This window comes from Diadema antillarum, unplaced genomic scaffold (assembly GCF_040938485.1).
Source record: "Diadema antillarum isolate AM-2024a unplaced genomic scaffold, OU_Dant_1.0 seq00001349_RagTag, whole genome shotgun sequence".
Lineage (NCBI taxonomy): Eukaryota > Metazoa > Echinodermata > Echinoidea > Diadematoida > Diadematidae > Diadema > Diadema antillarum.
Window position 1 is genome coordinate 122,089 of NW_027272114.1, and position 16,719 is coordinate 138,807.

General features: G+C 37.0%; 1 long non-coding RNA gene across 2 annotated transcripts; it reads left to right on the forward strand.

The window, feature by feature from the left end:
- Positions 1 to 4,277: 4,277 nt before the first annotated feature.
- On the forward strand, positions 4,278 to 8,801 carry LOC139708571 (uncharacterized). Of its 2 annotated transcripts, XR_011709372.1 has the most exons (4): positions 4,278 to 4,395; positions 7,147 to 7,417; positions 7,877 to 8,021; positions 8,733 to 8,801. It is a non-coding gene; the product is annotated as an uncharacterized lncRNA (long non-coding RNA). The 2 variants fall into 2 exon arrangements; XR_011709371.1 differs by lacking the exon at positions 4,278 to 4,395 and having other exon boundaries at positions 6,798 to 7,417.
- The last annotated feature ends 7,918 nt before the right edge of the window (positions 8,802 to 16,719 follow it).

Below are 16,719 nucleotides of genomic sequence, written 5' to 3' on the forward strand. Positions count from 1 at the left end.
ATTGAGTTATATTTGTTTGTTGAAAAACCTGTCTTCCCCATTGGCCGAGTTTACATAGCTATAATTGTCCTTAGATAAATGATTTGTGTTGATAACAAAATTTTGATCCCGGCAAATAGGGGATAACTGTCCGAGATGGCCCATTTTGTGATATAAATGAAAATATCGATATTTTATGTTATTGAGTTTGTTGAAAAACCTATCTTCGCCTATATGCCGGGTTTATATAGCTATAATTGTCCTTAGATATAAATGAAAGTATTGATATTTTATGTAATTGGGTTATATTTGTTTGTTGAAAAACCTGTCTTCCCCTATTGGCCGGGTTTAGATAGCTATAACTGTCATTAGATCAATGATTTAATCTGTTGATAACAAAATTTTGATCCCGGTAAATAGGGGATAACTGTCCGAGATGGGCCATTTAGTGATATAAATGAAAATATCGACATTTTATGTAATTGAGCTTTATTTGTTTGTTGAAAAACCTGTCTTCCCCTATTGACCGAGTTTACATGGCTATAATTGTCCTTAGATAAATGATTTCTGTTGATAACTAAGGTTTGATCCCGGCAAATAGTTAAAAAACACCCGAAAGGGTCCATTTTATGATATAAATGAAAATATTGGTATTTTATGTGATTGAGTAATATGTGTTTGTATAAAAATCTGTATTCCCCTATTGGCCGGGTTTAGATAGCTATAACTGTCATCTGATGAATGATTTCTGTTGATAACAAGATTTTTATCCCGCCAAATAGTTAAAAAACACCCGAAAGGGTCCATTTTATGATGTAATGAAAATATTGATATTTTATGTAATTGAGTTATATGTGTTTGTAAAAAAACCTTTGTTACCCTATTGGTCGGGTTTAGATAGCTATAACTGTCATTACATAAATGATTTATGTTGATAACGAAGTTTTGAGCAAGAGAAATAGGGGATAACTGTCCGAGAAGGCCCATTTTGTGATATGAATGAAAATATCGATATTTCATGTAATTGAGTTATATATGTTTGTAGAAAAACCTTTCTTCCCCTATTGGCAGGGTTTAGATAGCTATCACTGTTATTAGATAAATGGTTCCTGTTGACAACGAAGGTTTGGACCCGTCCAATAAGGGATAGCTGCCCGAAATTGCCCATTTTGTGATATAAATGAAAATATCGATAATTTATGTTATTGAGTTATATTTGTTTGTTGAAAAACCTGTCTTCCCCCATTGGCCGAGTTTACATAGCTATAATTGTCCTTAGATAAATGATTTGTGTTGATAACAAAATTTTGATCCCGGCAAATAGGGGATAACTGTCCGAGATGGCCCATTTTGTGATATAAATGAAAATATCGATATTTTATGTTATTGAGTTTGTTGAAAAACCTATCTTCGCCTATATGCCGGGTTTATATAGCTATAATTGTCCTTAGATAAAAGATTTCTGTTTGCAATAAAAATTTGAGACCGGCAAAAAGGGGATAACTGTCCGAGAGGCCCCATTTTGTGATGTAAATGAAAATATCGATATTTTATGTGATTGAGCTTTATTTGTTTGTTGAAAAACCTGTCTTCCCCTATTGACCGAGTTTACATGGCTATAATTGTCCTTAGATAAATGATTTCTGTTGATAACTAAGGTTTGATCCCGGCAAATAGTTAAAAACCACCCGAAAGGGTCCATTTTATGATATAAATGAAAATATTGATATTTTATGTGATTGAGTTATATGTGTTTGTATAAAAATCTGTATTCCCCTATTGGCCGGGTTTAGATAGCTATAGCTGTCATCTGATGAATGATTTCTGTTGATAACAAGATTCTTATCCCGCCAAATAGGGGATAACTGTCCTTGAGGGCCCATTTTGTGATGTAAATGAAAATATCGATATTTTATGTAATTGAGCTTTATTTGTTTGTCAAAAAACCTGTCTTCCCCAATTCGGCGAGTTTACATAGCTATAATTGTCCTTAGATAAATGATTTCTGTTGATAAGGACGGTTTGATCCCGGCAAATAGTTTACAATTACCCGAAAGGGTCCATTTTATGATATAAAGGAAAATATTGATATTTTATGTAATAGAGTTATATGTGTTTGTATAAAAATCTATATTTCCCTATTGGCCGGGTTTAGATAGCTATAACTGTCCTTAGAAAAATGATTTCTGTTGATAACAAAATTTTTATCCCGGCAAATAGGAGATAACTGTCCGAAATGGCTCATTTTGGGATATAAATGAAAATATCGAAATTTTATGTAATTGAGTTATATATGTTTGTTGAAAAACCTCTCTTCCGCTATTTGCGGGGTTTATATATGTATAACAGTCTTAAGACAAATGATATCTGTTGACAGAGAATTTTTGAGCCTCGCCAATAGGGGATAACTGTCCGAAAGGGCCCATTTTGTGAGATGAATGAAAATATCGATATTTTATGTAATTGAGTTATATGTATTTGTAGAAAAATTTGTATTCCCCTATTGGCCGGGTTTAGATAGCGATAATTGTCATTAGATAAATGATTTCTGTTGATAACGAAATTTTGATCCCGGCAAATAGTTTACAACCACCCGAAAGTGTCCATTTTATTATATAAATGAAAATATTGATATTTTATGTAATTGGGTTATATTTGTTTGTTGAAAAACCTGTCTTCCCCTATTGGCCGGGTTTAGATAGCTATAACTGTCATTAGATCAATGATTTAATCTGTTGATAACAAAATTTTGATCCCGGCAAATAGTGGATAATTGTCCGAAATGGCCCATTTTGTGATGTAAATGAAAATATCGATATTTCATGTAATTGAGCTTTATTTATTTGTTGAAAAACCTGCCTTCCATTATTGGGCGAGTTTACATAGCTATAAATGTCCTTAGATACATGATTTTTGTTGATAAGGAAGGTTTGATCCCGGCAAATAGTTTACAACCACCTGAAAGGGTCCATTTTATGATATAAATGAAAATATTAACATTTTATGTAATTGAGTTATATGTGTTTGTATTAAAATCTGTATTTCCCTATTGGCCGGGTTTAAACAGCTATAACTGTCATTAGATCAATGATTTCTGTTGATAACAAAATTTTTATGCCGGCAAATAGGGGATAACTGTCCGAGATGGCCCATTTAGTGATATAAATGAAAATATCGACATTTTATGTAATTGAGCTTTATTTGTTTGTTGAAAAACCTGTCTTCCCCTATTGACCGAGTTTACATGGCTATAATTGTCCTTTGATAAATGATTTCTGTTGATAACTAAGGTTTGATCCCGGCAAATAGTTAAAAAACACCCGAAAGGGTCCATTTTATGATATAAATGAAAATATTGGTATTTTATGTGATTGAGTTATATGTGTTTGTATAAAAATCTGTATTCCCCTAATGGCCGGGGTTAGATAGCTATAACTGTCATCTGATGAATGATTTCTGTTGATAACAAGATTTTTATCCCGCCAAATAGTTAAAAAACACCCGACAGGGTCCATTTTATGATGTAATGAAAATATTGATATTTTATGTAATTGAGTTATATGTGTTTGTAAAAAAACCTTTGTTACCCTATTGGTCGGGTTTAGATAGCTATAACTGTCATTACATAAATGATTTATGTTGATAACGAAGTTTTGAGCAAGAGAAATAGGGGATAACTGTCCGAGATGGCCCATTTTGTGATATGAATGAAAATATCGATCACACACAACCTAAATGGGTCAATTCCTGGCCTGACTAGCATTAAACTAGTCGAGCACGGTTAGTAAAAATTGCTATACGAACATGATGATAGTAAAATGCGGCAATGCAGCTAGTAATGCTCTGCTGGATTAAATCAGGCCATGGTTTACTAACCCAAAGCTAGTCAATCAAGTCTGACTAGCATAAAATTGTATGCTGTACTAGTTTGCAGTGTATACGCCAAGAATTAGTCAAAGTGGAGGAACTAGTGTAAAGCTAGTCGAAGTGGAGAAACTATCATAAACTCGTTGATCTTCCGAAAACAGCGCATGTTAGTAAAACTGAAGGAACTACCGTGAACTAGTAAGTCAAGCTGGCAGAACTAGGGTGAATTCCAGTGAATACATATTTGAATGCATTTGGTTAGGCCAATAGAAATTGAGAATTCCCCTGTCATGTGTTTACTTTAAGCCAATCACCAGCCGCAATTTCCCCTGGTTTGGGCGCGGGAAGGTTTACCTGAGCGACGCGTCTGTCGTCTGTGCGTGGACGTACTGTGTGCATGTGTGTGTATACGATGTGCTGTGCGTGTATTATATGCATAGGATTTACGTGCTTGTGCAATCGTGAGAATCAGAGCCTGGATGTAATGGACGTGAGAAAATTTCTGTCTTCAAATGGAGTGGGGCGGAGATATTATTCACATTTTTGAAGGTAAGCAAACCATAGATCGATCTAATTATAACTTGTTGAGTTTTTCCAGTATTATGGGCTACTACCTCTCCGTAAACGACCATCTAAGTTACCTTACGAATAACCCCGGGCCAGGGACGCTCCTTGTAACGTTAGTGTACACAGTTAGCTATGGGGCTGGTCGCAGTTACCTTACCATAAACACCTAACAGCTAGAATCCGAGGCCGAAACTCAACTGTTAGGTGTTGGAATCTAATACTACAGTAATACTTTGAGTCTTTGTGCATGTTGGGATGGGGCTCGGCCTATTCGCGGACTATAAAGTCTTTAACTTTTTAACGTTAGAAACGCATTTTTCAAACAAAATAGAGTCTAGACCAGGTTATGATTTCCAAAATTAACAAAAATGAGTGACGAATGTAACCGTCATTGACATTGTACATCTGACATTGTAACTGTGTGAGGGGGCTACTTGTACTTTTGTAGGCACCTATAGAGCGAAGTTGAAAAAATGCCTCTCATGATACATCGATCATCAAGAGCTGTCTTCTAATAGAGTTCTAAAAGTTCTAACTTATTGTTTAACGTTAACATTACGCGTTTCAGAAAATATTGGGACACACTAAACTCTGAGTCTAAATTCTCCAGAACGTTAGTCGTAGGCCTAACGTTAACTACTAACAGTGTAATGTTAGATCTTAGAGAAACTAATAGAACTAGACACGGTCTAGTCTACATGTACTTACAGTAAGTTGGGGTTCTACCGAGGTAGGGCTTACTCTAAGTCTAACTGTAAAAGTCTAAGCGTTGGCGTTAGTCTAAACAAGTCTCACAACCGTTGGCGTTAATTGTAGGCCCTACTCATTTATTCTATTCCAACTAGAACAGCATTAACGCGAAATAGGCCTACTATTACTAACGGGTTAGGCCCAACTAGTATTAGTAGGTAGTCTAGAACTCCGGTTAGGTCCCCACTCACCCTTCACCGCTATAGCTGGGGACTTCTTTCAACCTCCATAGACTTTGCGCATTAGTGGAGACACACACGCAGAATGAGAGGGGACCGATATCACGATTTAGCCCTAGAACGTAGTAGAAGCAGAACCTAGACCACTGTTAAACATCTAGGGCCTACATTAAACGGTTTTCCAGGATAAGCTATATCCTAGGGCCTAGGTCCGGTTCTCATTGCGGTATTATAGACCTAACGTTAGGTCTACAGTGCAGTGGTATGAACTCTACATGGACTACAAGCATAGCATCATGCACACAGAGATGATCACTGTAAAGTATGTAGAGGGAGACGTCTGGTCGAGTTTAGACCACGGTTAGAGATCGACGTATATAAAGCTGTGCTATAATTAACCCTATTTTAACTGGGGGGGGGGGTCAAATTGACCCCCTTCTCGACATTTCACGCCACGATTCCGCAACGCGCAAAGATTTTGCCGCGTCATTTCATGACTTTTTTTCATTGAAGTCTCCCGCATATTTTGAGACCAAATTTGCGATGTCCGGGTACACCGTTTTGAAGTTACGCAATGTTTTGCATATGCATGTCAACCTGAAAACAGCTCAAATTCATGATTTCTGTGCAAATCCTATGCAAATTGTGGTTTGTTTGTTGTTGTTTTTTTGTTTAATTGATATAAATTAGATTATTTCAACTTTTAACCATTGAAATTAATCAATTCTAATGTAGATAAGCTTGAAAAAGTGCCTGCAACAAGTTTTGGAAAAAAAACAAACAATGAAAAACAAAAGATCGAAAAAACAGTAAAATACATGAAAAATTAACAAAACAATAAAAAAACAAAAGAAACTGATTTTGACTGCGCTATTTTTTTAAAAGAAAATTGTTTGATGTGTCTTGAGGAACTCTGACACAAAAATTTAGCAATCCTTCGGTCTTTTTGTTGGAGTTATATGTAAAAATATAATTTCATGCATAAATTTGCATAATTAATTTATTCAAAAATATAAAATCAACATTTTTTCTATTGTATGACCGTGTAATCTTGTAGTTGACATCCGGCTCTATTTTCAGGCAAAATTTGCGGCGATTGCGCGATCGGCGGCCGAGATCTGAAGGGGGGTCAAATTGACCCCCCCGTAAAAACTTGGTCTCCAATAGCCCAGTTGAAATAGGGTTAATGCAATAGACTAGAAGCGTCTAGAAACTCTACATTGCTATTGAGTCGACAGCCGAATCACTGACACTGTGTTGCCAGAAGGTGATCTCGATTGATACGGTAATAAAAAAAAAAAATGGTGAAATTTGGTGATTTATATAATTGTGATGACCTATGTAGTAAAAAGGACTTTTATTTGCCACCACATTCGAGCATCCACACAGCTGGGAGAATACCATAGTGCTATTGGACTCCCACGTCATGTGTAGCAATCATCTAAGTAAGAAATACGATGCATGCACTGTTAAGTGTTAGTCCACTGTGACATCACACTTCTAGCTGAAGATCAACGTGCTCACACATCATGGAGATCGATCCCCCTTTTAGCAGACGACAACGGGTACTATATTTGAACATTGTTTTTTATGAAAGTTACAGGTGACCTTAGGCATTGAAATTTGGCAGAGATCATCTTTGGGTCTTTCTAAATATGCTGATCGATGTAGCTAAAAAGTAATTTCTAGCTTTTCTATTGATGCACACTTAGTATTTGTGTGGACAAAACGGAACTGCATATTGTCTTGTGGAGATGAGTTCTAAATCCATTTCTGAACATTGTGTTTTCATGCTTTCCTCCAGATAAAAAGACGTAACATGACAGTTCTTCGGGAGTGATGGTGATTTAAAGGAACTCGGTATAGGGGTCATCATTTGGAGAACGAAGACAGATTGATAGCTGTACAGTCTCTGTCACACCACGAGGGTGCAGATCACCAGATTGAAGAAGTACATGTAACAGATGTGGCCAACGACTAGCCATTGAATGCAGGGTTGACGAATGCTGGAAACACCGGGCCAACATCAGCGAAGGAGCCTCTGAGATATGGACTTCCATTGCACTAACCCTGCTGTAAGCTATTCTGTTGTTTTCCACGATGATTAATGAAGGGAGACTAGTTTGAAATTGATTCACATTTATTCTACATTCTAGAGTCTCAGTAATTACATAAGAGGCTACATTAAGAGACTGAAAGCTTTGTTGGTTTTGTTTTGTTTGAAGAAATGATTTTCAAGTATTAATTATTCTTCATGGAGCAGTTATGGAGCTGTCCTTCTCTCTGAAAATGAAAGCCTTGAGAGGTTAGTACTCGTATTTAAGAAAAATGTGTACTTGCTGTATCGACAGAAGTGAAAACCATGTTATGGTCAGTCTTGAGTTGTGTAAGTAGAGCTGAACGTTGCTTATGGCAAATATGTATATTAAATGATTTTGCACTTCAAGTTTATAATGTAAACTGGAGGGACCTATTATCCTCATGCCATAATTTGTATGATTTGTAAAACCTTTAAATTTTACTTATTTGCCCAGGAATTCAACACACACATCACTCCAAGGGGGAGGAGATACTTCAATAGCTGATGGAAGGAGTTCTGACTGCTCCAAGGAGACACCTGCTTATCCAGATCATCGTAGCATATTTCTTGTTGATAATGGAAGCAGAAAACTGTACAGCGTAAGTTCAATTGTTTGAATACTGGTCTGGAAAACCAGTTTCCCATTGTCATGTCTTGTACTATACATTTCCATGCAATATAGCACCATCTAATTTGCCTGTTCACTTTTGTTTTTGTCTTCTCAAATATAGAGAATAACAGTCTAAAATGTGCCCCCCCCCCCAAAAAAAAAAAAAAAAAAAAAAAAAAAATGAAGGGACCGGTAAGTATAACGTTGTAAATGAAGTGATGGTTATAGATTTCAAAATAAAGACTGATATACTTGTATGAAACATGTAAACAGAGTGTACCTGCAAGACTCCGCGCTGACTTATTTTCTTGGTAGCCCCATTGGGCCACATGTAAATGATAATAGTCCTAATACTTATGATATAATTATAATAATGATGAATAAAAAAAATGGAAATTGATTTGCCATAAAGTTCGATGGATAATCACATCTTGTATTTTTCTACTAACTGTGCACATCCACACTTAACCCATCTGCATGAAATTTTCATTTGTATTAACTGATATTTGGTGTAAGAAGCACATGAATAAATGTACTTGAAACAGCGGTACTGAATAGCAATAGAAATTAATGCCAAGAAAAAAAAACATGAAAATAGTTCAGCCCCTTAAAAGATTGAAATGAGGGTCAATTTTTTGATGTTATATATTTGCTTCGTAGAATATGATTAACATTCTTCTTGCTTCCTTTTTAAATTCAGATACCCAAGTAGTGAGCAAAAGACGCGTTGAAGCCAAGGCAGTTGCGATGCAGTACCCCACTTTGTGAGACACCACACAAGGTGCACAAGGATATGTAAGTTTATGCTCATAAGTTTATGTGATCTACAACTTTTTAGCCCTCTTTAGCAGAAAGCTTAAGTGACATACATGGTATCTTATTCATCTAGCTTGCAAAAACTTGAACATTTTCAACTTTTCTCCAGAGATAGTGGACAGAATTCAACCATACTAGGAGTTGATCATCCTTGTTTAGTTAGGGGGCAAGGACCCAAAGTTGTTCAGGATATGGTCATGAGCCCCCCCCCCCCCAAAAAAAAAAAAAAATGGCCTTTACAGGGAAATTAATTGCATCTATGTCTTAATTAAATCATTGGGCAAATATACAGGCAATGTGGGGGCTTTTGATAATCTTTGATGTACATGTTCATAGATGTCTAATAAATTTTGTGTGCAGATTGGTCTGATTCCATGACTTAGGTTGGATGTACGTAAACTCCAACGTAACGTAATGTAACGTAAGCTCCAACATGCCAGTTGCGCCGTTCATTTATTATAAACCTATTCTCGTTTTCTTCCATAAGAATGCCACTACATGTATTTCTACTGCTATCAGATCTTCATCAGTTATAGTCAACTCTGTGCCAAAGTGAAATTTGTTGAGACTCGAGAAAAAGCTTTGACCTACAATGCATTCTTATATTTCAGGAGTACCTGTATGATAAGGATCTCGGGATCCATTGAGTATCGTTTGGAGACCTTGAGGAGCTATGACACCACTCATCAACTCAGGCAGAGAGAGAGTAGTTGCAGCTCCCACCAAGCCCCTGACTGAACACAATTCCAACGTTAGATTAGAAGCCCAACGAGAGGAGACAGCTCTACCATCGGTGTATAGGCCTACGTACATATCCTTGCTTTTTCCTCTTTTGAGATACATTAAATGCTCCTCTGAAGTTGGAACTTACATTCTTGTTGAAGAGTCAGCCTCATCAGGCTCATCTGTAGTTGAACATGAAGCTGTTACCAGGACGTACTGCAGCACTTCAACACTAAAAGTAGAACAGGGCTCGTCGATGAAAAGAGTTTGTTTTGAAACTTCAAGCTGCCCTGAAAACAACCTTATTATAGGGAAGATTTTATTTTCCCAAACAACTGGCAGTATTCACCAAATATTGTGATGACACAAAACGATCCAAATTCTGTATGTTCATCCATGCTTCCTTCCATGTGTCTATCTGTTACAGTTTCAGTAACTTTTTTGAACTTCAATCGTAACCAAACTTGGATAATAGGTGCACTATGGTAACTTTCCCCTTATGACACACTTTGAAGTCACATGACAGGGTCAAAGCCTCAAAAGTCAAAAAACAAGGTCATTTGAGGTATAATTGTTAGTTTATTTTGGTTAACTGTTTCAAATTTTGTCAATTAGTGCTAGTTGATATTTAATTTGAATATTAGATGATCAAATATCAGTAACACAATAAACTGCCTTTAGTCAGAAACTGGCTTTCTGGTGAAAAAAAAAATTGATCTATTTTTAGGACAGAGACTGGTCGATCCATGTACTGTTTTCAAAATGTGGTCTTAACAACTGCTAGTGAAGTGGGTAATGTTCATTGTGTCTATTTTAAACTCAACTGAGCCAAAGGCTTGAGTGAGCTATTGCGATCGATCGCTTTTTGTTCGTCATGCGTCGTGCATAGACTTTTACATTTTCATCTTCTTCTCAAGAACTGGTGGGCGGATATCAACCAAACTTGGTGGGGATCATTCTTAGGGGGTAGGGACCAAAAGTTGTTCATGTGGAGCATGTGGCCCAGGGGGACAGCCCCAAGGGGAAAAAGGGGGTAATCTTTAAAAATCTTCTTCTCCAGACCCCAAAACAATGCAGTTAATATGTTATTTGTAGATCTATACATTTACCTATAAAGAATATAGTTTGTTCATGGAAAGACCCAAGTTTCGGTGGTGGGGGCCAAGGGGAAAAAACACATGTCCATCTTCTTCAAACCGGAGTCCAGATTTCAGTCAAACTTGGTTGGGATCATCCTTAGTGGGTAGGGTCCCAAGGTTGTTCATGTTGAGCATGTGGTCGAGGGGGGGGGGGGGGGGGCAAGGGAAGATGGGAGAAACTTTTGTGCTCCAGATCCAAAAGCATCATAGGCAAGATATGGTGTATGTGGATATCTTTGTAGGTGAAGAATATACGTTCATGACAATGCCTCAATACCTATGATAACCTCCTTGGAGCTCGGGGGGGGGGGGGGGGGCAGAGGATAGGGCCCCAAAGAGAGGAAAAAAAAAATCTTGCTCTCCAGACCCGAAAGCATTACTGTCAAGATACGTTTTAAGTAGATACCTTAAAGATAAAGAATATTCATGAAATGTTGTTCATGACAATACCTCGGAAAACCCCTTTGGACAGACGGTTTTGTGTACTAACATCGGTCTTGTACTAGTCTGATTTCATACCTTGATACCACCTTCAGAAATGCATCCTTTCTGTACAAAATGGCATGATATAAAAAGAAAGTCAAAATCTGAAATTTTTAGAGAATTTGTTCCGTTTGTTGTATTTTTAGATCAGATTAATACATTACATGTACCTACATTTGTATTGGATGTTACATCACTGCAAGCCTCATTACATCTTATTCTTATGGACAGTAATGTTTTTGTGTGTGAAAGTTTATGAAATATACTCTGTAATAACGAAATTGTATAGGAACCACACACATTATCTCAATGAGTTATTACTATATGCCTATGTTATAATCATTTGTAAGAAAGCAACCAGAGTCAGATTTCTCTAATTAAATTCCAAAATACATGTACTGTACATTTAGTACACAATCCTTGGGAATGAATTTCTGCTTTAGTTTCAGACTTTGCCTTGCGGCTACTCCTTGACACAGATCTCGAGTTGTATAGCCACATATAATTTATAGTTCTTAATACACTGTACAATAAAACATGCGTTATGAAGCTGAAATAATGAGAAGGATGAGAAAGACTCAAATCAAGTTTGTAGCCCATATTATACCAAAATTATGAATTATAATAAATTTGCTCTCATAGTGTTAAGTTGACGTGGTCATATGATTAAAGCTTTTGTGACTTGATTTGAGATAATTATCATTGAGAAATTTATAATGCATTTGGAGTTGGATTAATATACCTGTCCTAGCTGTAAGAAAAAACCAAAATCAACTGCCTAGTTCCTAGTATAGCAAAGTTATTCACATAATTAAAAAAATCGCTCCCATAGACTTTATGTGTACCGCTTCTCTCCCCTCTCCCCCTCACCTCCCCCGCACCTTCATCGTTTTTTTTTAATTCTATCACTTGCCGTGTCACAATTTCATGTGCTTAATGAGCTCATATAACAATGAATCATAACATTTTTTTTTTTGGTCCACCCTTTTGGGTTGCAAGTTCACAACACATGGCCATTTACGGGTTCAATTTTATATAAATGTTGTATATAAGGAGATATGCAGTTGTAGAGCTCGACTCTTGATTTATTTCATGCTTCCCATTGTGCATTGAGTGTTTTTATGTAACCCTGTATATTCATATGTTTATTCAATGCTGCAATTCAATTTCTTTTCAATTATGTAAGATTCATTTGTGATATTCATGATGCCTACATTAATTTGCTGCATTCGTTGGATGAATAAAATTTGAGATTTTTAACCTGATATTATTGCTTTTGTTTTAATGTATTTTCGTCACAGTTACATTATCTGCATACATGTAATTTCATTTCAGATTCATCTCCGAGACCTTGACTAGCTTTCGCTTGTCACGCATGCTGCACTAGGTTTGGTGAAAGCTAGTCAAAAGGGCCAGACCAGCAATAAGCTAGTCTAGCTGTTTGTACTAGCTCTATGTTAGTGTAACTTGACACCATCTACACTAGTTTAAAGCTAGTCGTTTTCTAGTCAAGCAGCAATGACTAGCCTTACTCAGCATAGTCCAGCATCCATTACAAGTCTCATGCTAGTCCAGCAGTCATGACTAGCATGGAAATCCAAAGCTAGTAACTTAGTTCAGCAGACATGACTAGCTTTGTGCTAGTCCAGCACTCTTTGACTATCTTTTGCCTAACTAGTCCAGCAATCACTACTAACATGATGAGTAGTTTTATGCTCATTACTAGCTTGATTTCCCTAGTCCAGCAGTGTTAACTAACATCATGACTAGCATTATGCAAGTCCAGAAGTCATTACTTGCCTTGGCTTACCAAGTCCAGTAGTCATTACTAACTTCACGGTAGTCCAATAAGCAAGTCAAGCTAGCATTACTAGAATAACACTAGTCCAGGGTGACACCATCTGGACTAGCTTCTTATTAGTCCTGCCTACCAATTTAGGTTGTGTGTGATATTTCATGCAATTGAGTTATATATGTTTGTAGAAAAACCTTTCTTCCCCTATTGGCAGGGTTTAAATAGCTATCACTGTTATTAGATAAATGGTTCCTGTTGACAACGAAGGTTTGGACCCGTCCAATAAGGGATAGCTGCCCGAAATTGCCCATTTTGTGATATAAATGAAAATATCGATAATTTATGTTATTGAGTTATATTTGTTTGTTGAAAAACCTGTCTTCCCCCATTGGCCGAGTTTACATAGCTATAATTGTCCTTAGATAAATGATTTGTGTTGATAACAAAATTTTGATCCCGTCAAATAGGGGATAACTGTCCGAGATGGCCCATTTTGTGATATAAATGAAAATATCGATATTTTATGTTATTGAGTTTGTTGAAAAACCTATCTTCGCCTATATGCCGGGTTTATATAGCTATAATTGTCCTTAGATATAAATGAAAGTATTGATATTTTATGTAATTGGGTTATATTTGTTTGTTGAAAAACCTGTCTTCCCCTATTGGCCGGGTTTAGATAGCTATAACTGTCATTAGATCAATGATTTAATCTGTTGATAACAAAATTTTGATCCCGGTAAATAGGGGATAACTGTCCGAGATGGGCCATTTAGTGATATAAATGAAAATATCGACATTTTATGTAATTGAGCTTTATTTGTTTGTTGAAAAACCTGTCTTCCCCTATTGACCGAGTTTACATGGCTATAATTGTCCTTAGATAAATGATTTCTGTTGATAACTAAGGTTTGATCCCGGCAAATAGTTAAAAAACACCCGAAAGGGTCCATTTTATGATATAAATGAAAATATTGGTATTTTATGTGATTGAGTAATATGTGTTTGTATAAAAATCTGTATTCCCCTATTGGCCGGGTTTAGATAGCTATAACTGTCATCTGATGAATGATTTCTGTTGATAACAAGATTTTTATCCCGCCAAATAGTTAAAAAACACCCCATGACGCAAATCTCTCGTTTGAAGAGGCTACACCCCAGTAAATAATGCCAGTGCATATCTTGGCAATCAATGACTTAAAGTCAAAGATATAAAACACCTGTTTCTTGACCCTGGCCTAATCTAAGCATCAGTCATCGCCACAGCGCCACAGGAGGGGAGGGGGGGGGGGCACCGCGAGAGGAGGAGATTGTTTTGGTTTTGGCATGGGCCATGTAGCTCCATGGTGCGTGTGTGTGTGTACGTGTGTGTGTGTGTGAGTGTAGACATTCAGCGTATGCAGACAGAGCATGCCTGTACTGTAGTGACCGGAACTATTGTCATTCCATTTTGCTCTCCCCTTCTCCCTCCCCCATTTCTCCCCCTCTCCCTCCCTCTCTCCCCCTCGCTCTCCCTCTCTCTCTCTCTCTCTCTATCTCCCGCTCTCTCTCTCTCTCTTTCTCAACGATCCAGTCAGCAGGCTGATTGTAACCAGGGTGGGGAGGTACACGTTGTAGTCTCACCTCCCCGTTGTAACTCACTGCCAAATAGCACATTGTCAGCACCGGCAAACTGGCAATGCTCTCCTTCTTATTCCTGTATTTTCGTTATTTACGGGTCGATTTTTTTCGTTCGAAATGTAAAATGGATGACCATAGAATTTCTCAATAGAATATAAAATTGAAAACTTTAGAAAGGATAGAGAAAATTGAGTTCACTTTGAATGGTCTGCCACAGGCAGATATCCTTATCATGCTCTTACGTAATACGACAGCTGCTTTCTCAACGATCCAGTCAGCAGGCTGATTGTAACCAGGGAGGTAGTCCCACCTCCCCGTTGTAACTCACTGCCAAATAGCACATTGTCAGCACCGGCAAACTGGCAATGCTCTCCTTCTTATTCCTGTATTTTCGTTATTTACGAGTCAATTTTTTTCGTTCGAAATGTAAAATGGATGACCGTAGAATTTCTCAATAGAATATAAAATTGAAAACTTTAGAAAGGATAGAGAAAATTGAGTTCACTTTGAATGGTCTGCCACAGGCAGATATCCTTATCATGCTCTTACGTAATACGACAGCTGCTTTCTCAACGATCCAGTCAGCAGGCTGATTGTAACCAGGGAGTAGTCTCACCTCCCCGTTGTAACTCACTGCCAAATAGCACCGGCAAACTGGCAATGCTCTCCTTCTTATTCCTGTATTTTCGTGATTTACGGGTCAATTTTTTTCGTTCGAAATGTAAAATGAATGACCATAGAATTTCTCAATAGAATATAAAATTGAAAACTTTAAAAAGGATAGAGAAAATTGAGTTCACTGTGAATGGTCTGCCACAGGCAGATATCCTTATCATGCTCTTACGTAATACGACAGCTGCTGGAGTCATCAAACCCTGGCTTGGCCTCCAGGTTTGTCACGCCTCAGCAGAAAGTTTATTTGCAATGGACAAGTACTTCGACTCCCAACTCTCAAACGACAAATAAACGCACCCCACTTTGGACCAAATCCGGCTGGGGTCTCGCCTCAAACGAGAGATTGACGGCATGCGAAAGGGTCCATTTTATGATGTAATGAAAATATTGATATTTTATGTAATTGAGTTATATGTGTTTGTAAAAAAACCTTTGTTACCCTATTGGTCGGGTTTAGATAGCTATAACTGTCATTACATAAATGATTTATGTTGATAACGAAGTTTTGAGCAAGAGAAATAGGGGATAACTGTCCGAGAAGGCCCATTTTGTGATATGAATGAAAATATCGATATTTCATGTAATTGAGTTATATATGTTTGTAGAAAAACCTTTCTTCCCCTATTGGCAGGGTTTAGATAGCTATCACTGTTATTAGATAAATGGTTCCTGTTGACAACGAAGGTTTGGACCCGTCCAATAAGGGATAGCTGCCCGAAATTGCCCATTTTGTGATATAAATGAAAATATCGATAATTTATGTTATTGAGTTATATTTGTTTGTTGAAAAACCTGTCTTCCCCCATTGGCCGAGTTTACATAGCTATAATTGTCCTTAGATAAATGATTTGTGTTGATAACAAAATTTTGATCCCGGCAAATAGGGGATAACTGTCCGAGATGGCCCATTTTGTGATATAAATGAAAATATCGATATTTTATGTTATTGAGTTTGTTGAAAAACCTATCTTCGCCTATATGCCGGGTTTATATAGCTATAATTGTCCTTAGATAAAAGATTTCTGTTTGCAATAAAAATTTGAGACCGGCAAAAAGGGGATAACTGTCCGAGAGGCCCCATTTTGTGATGTAAATGAAAATATCGATATTTTATGTGATTGAGCTTTATTTGTTTGTTGAAAAACCTGTCTTCCCCTATTGACCGAGTTTACATGGCTATAATTGTCCTTAGATAAATGATTTCTGTTGATAACTAAGGTTTGATCCCGGCAAATAGTTAAAAACCACCCGAAAGGGTCCATTTTATGATATAAATGAAAATATTGATATTTTATGTGATTGAGTTATATGTGTTTGTATAAAAATCTGTATTCCCCTATTGGCCGGGTTTAGATAGCTATAACTGTCATCTGATGAATGATTTCTGTTGATAACAAGATTCTTATCCCGCCAAATAGGGGATAACTGTCCTTGAG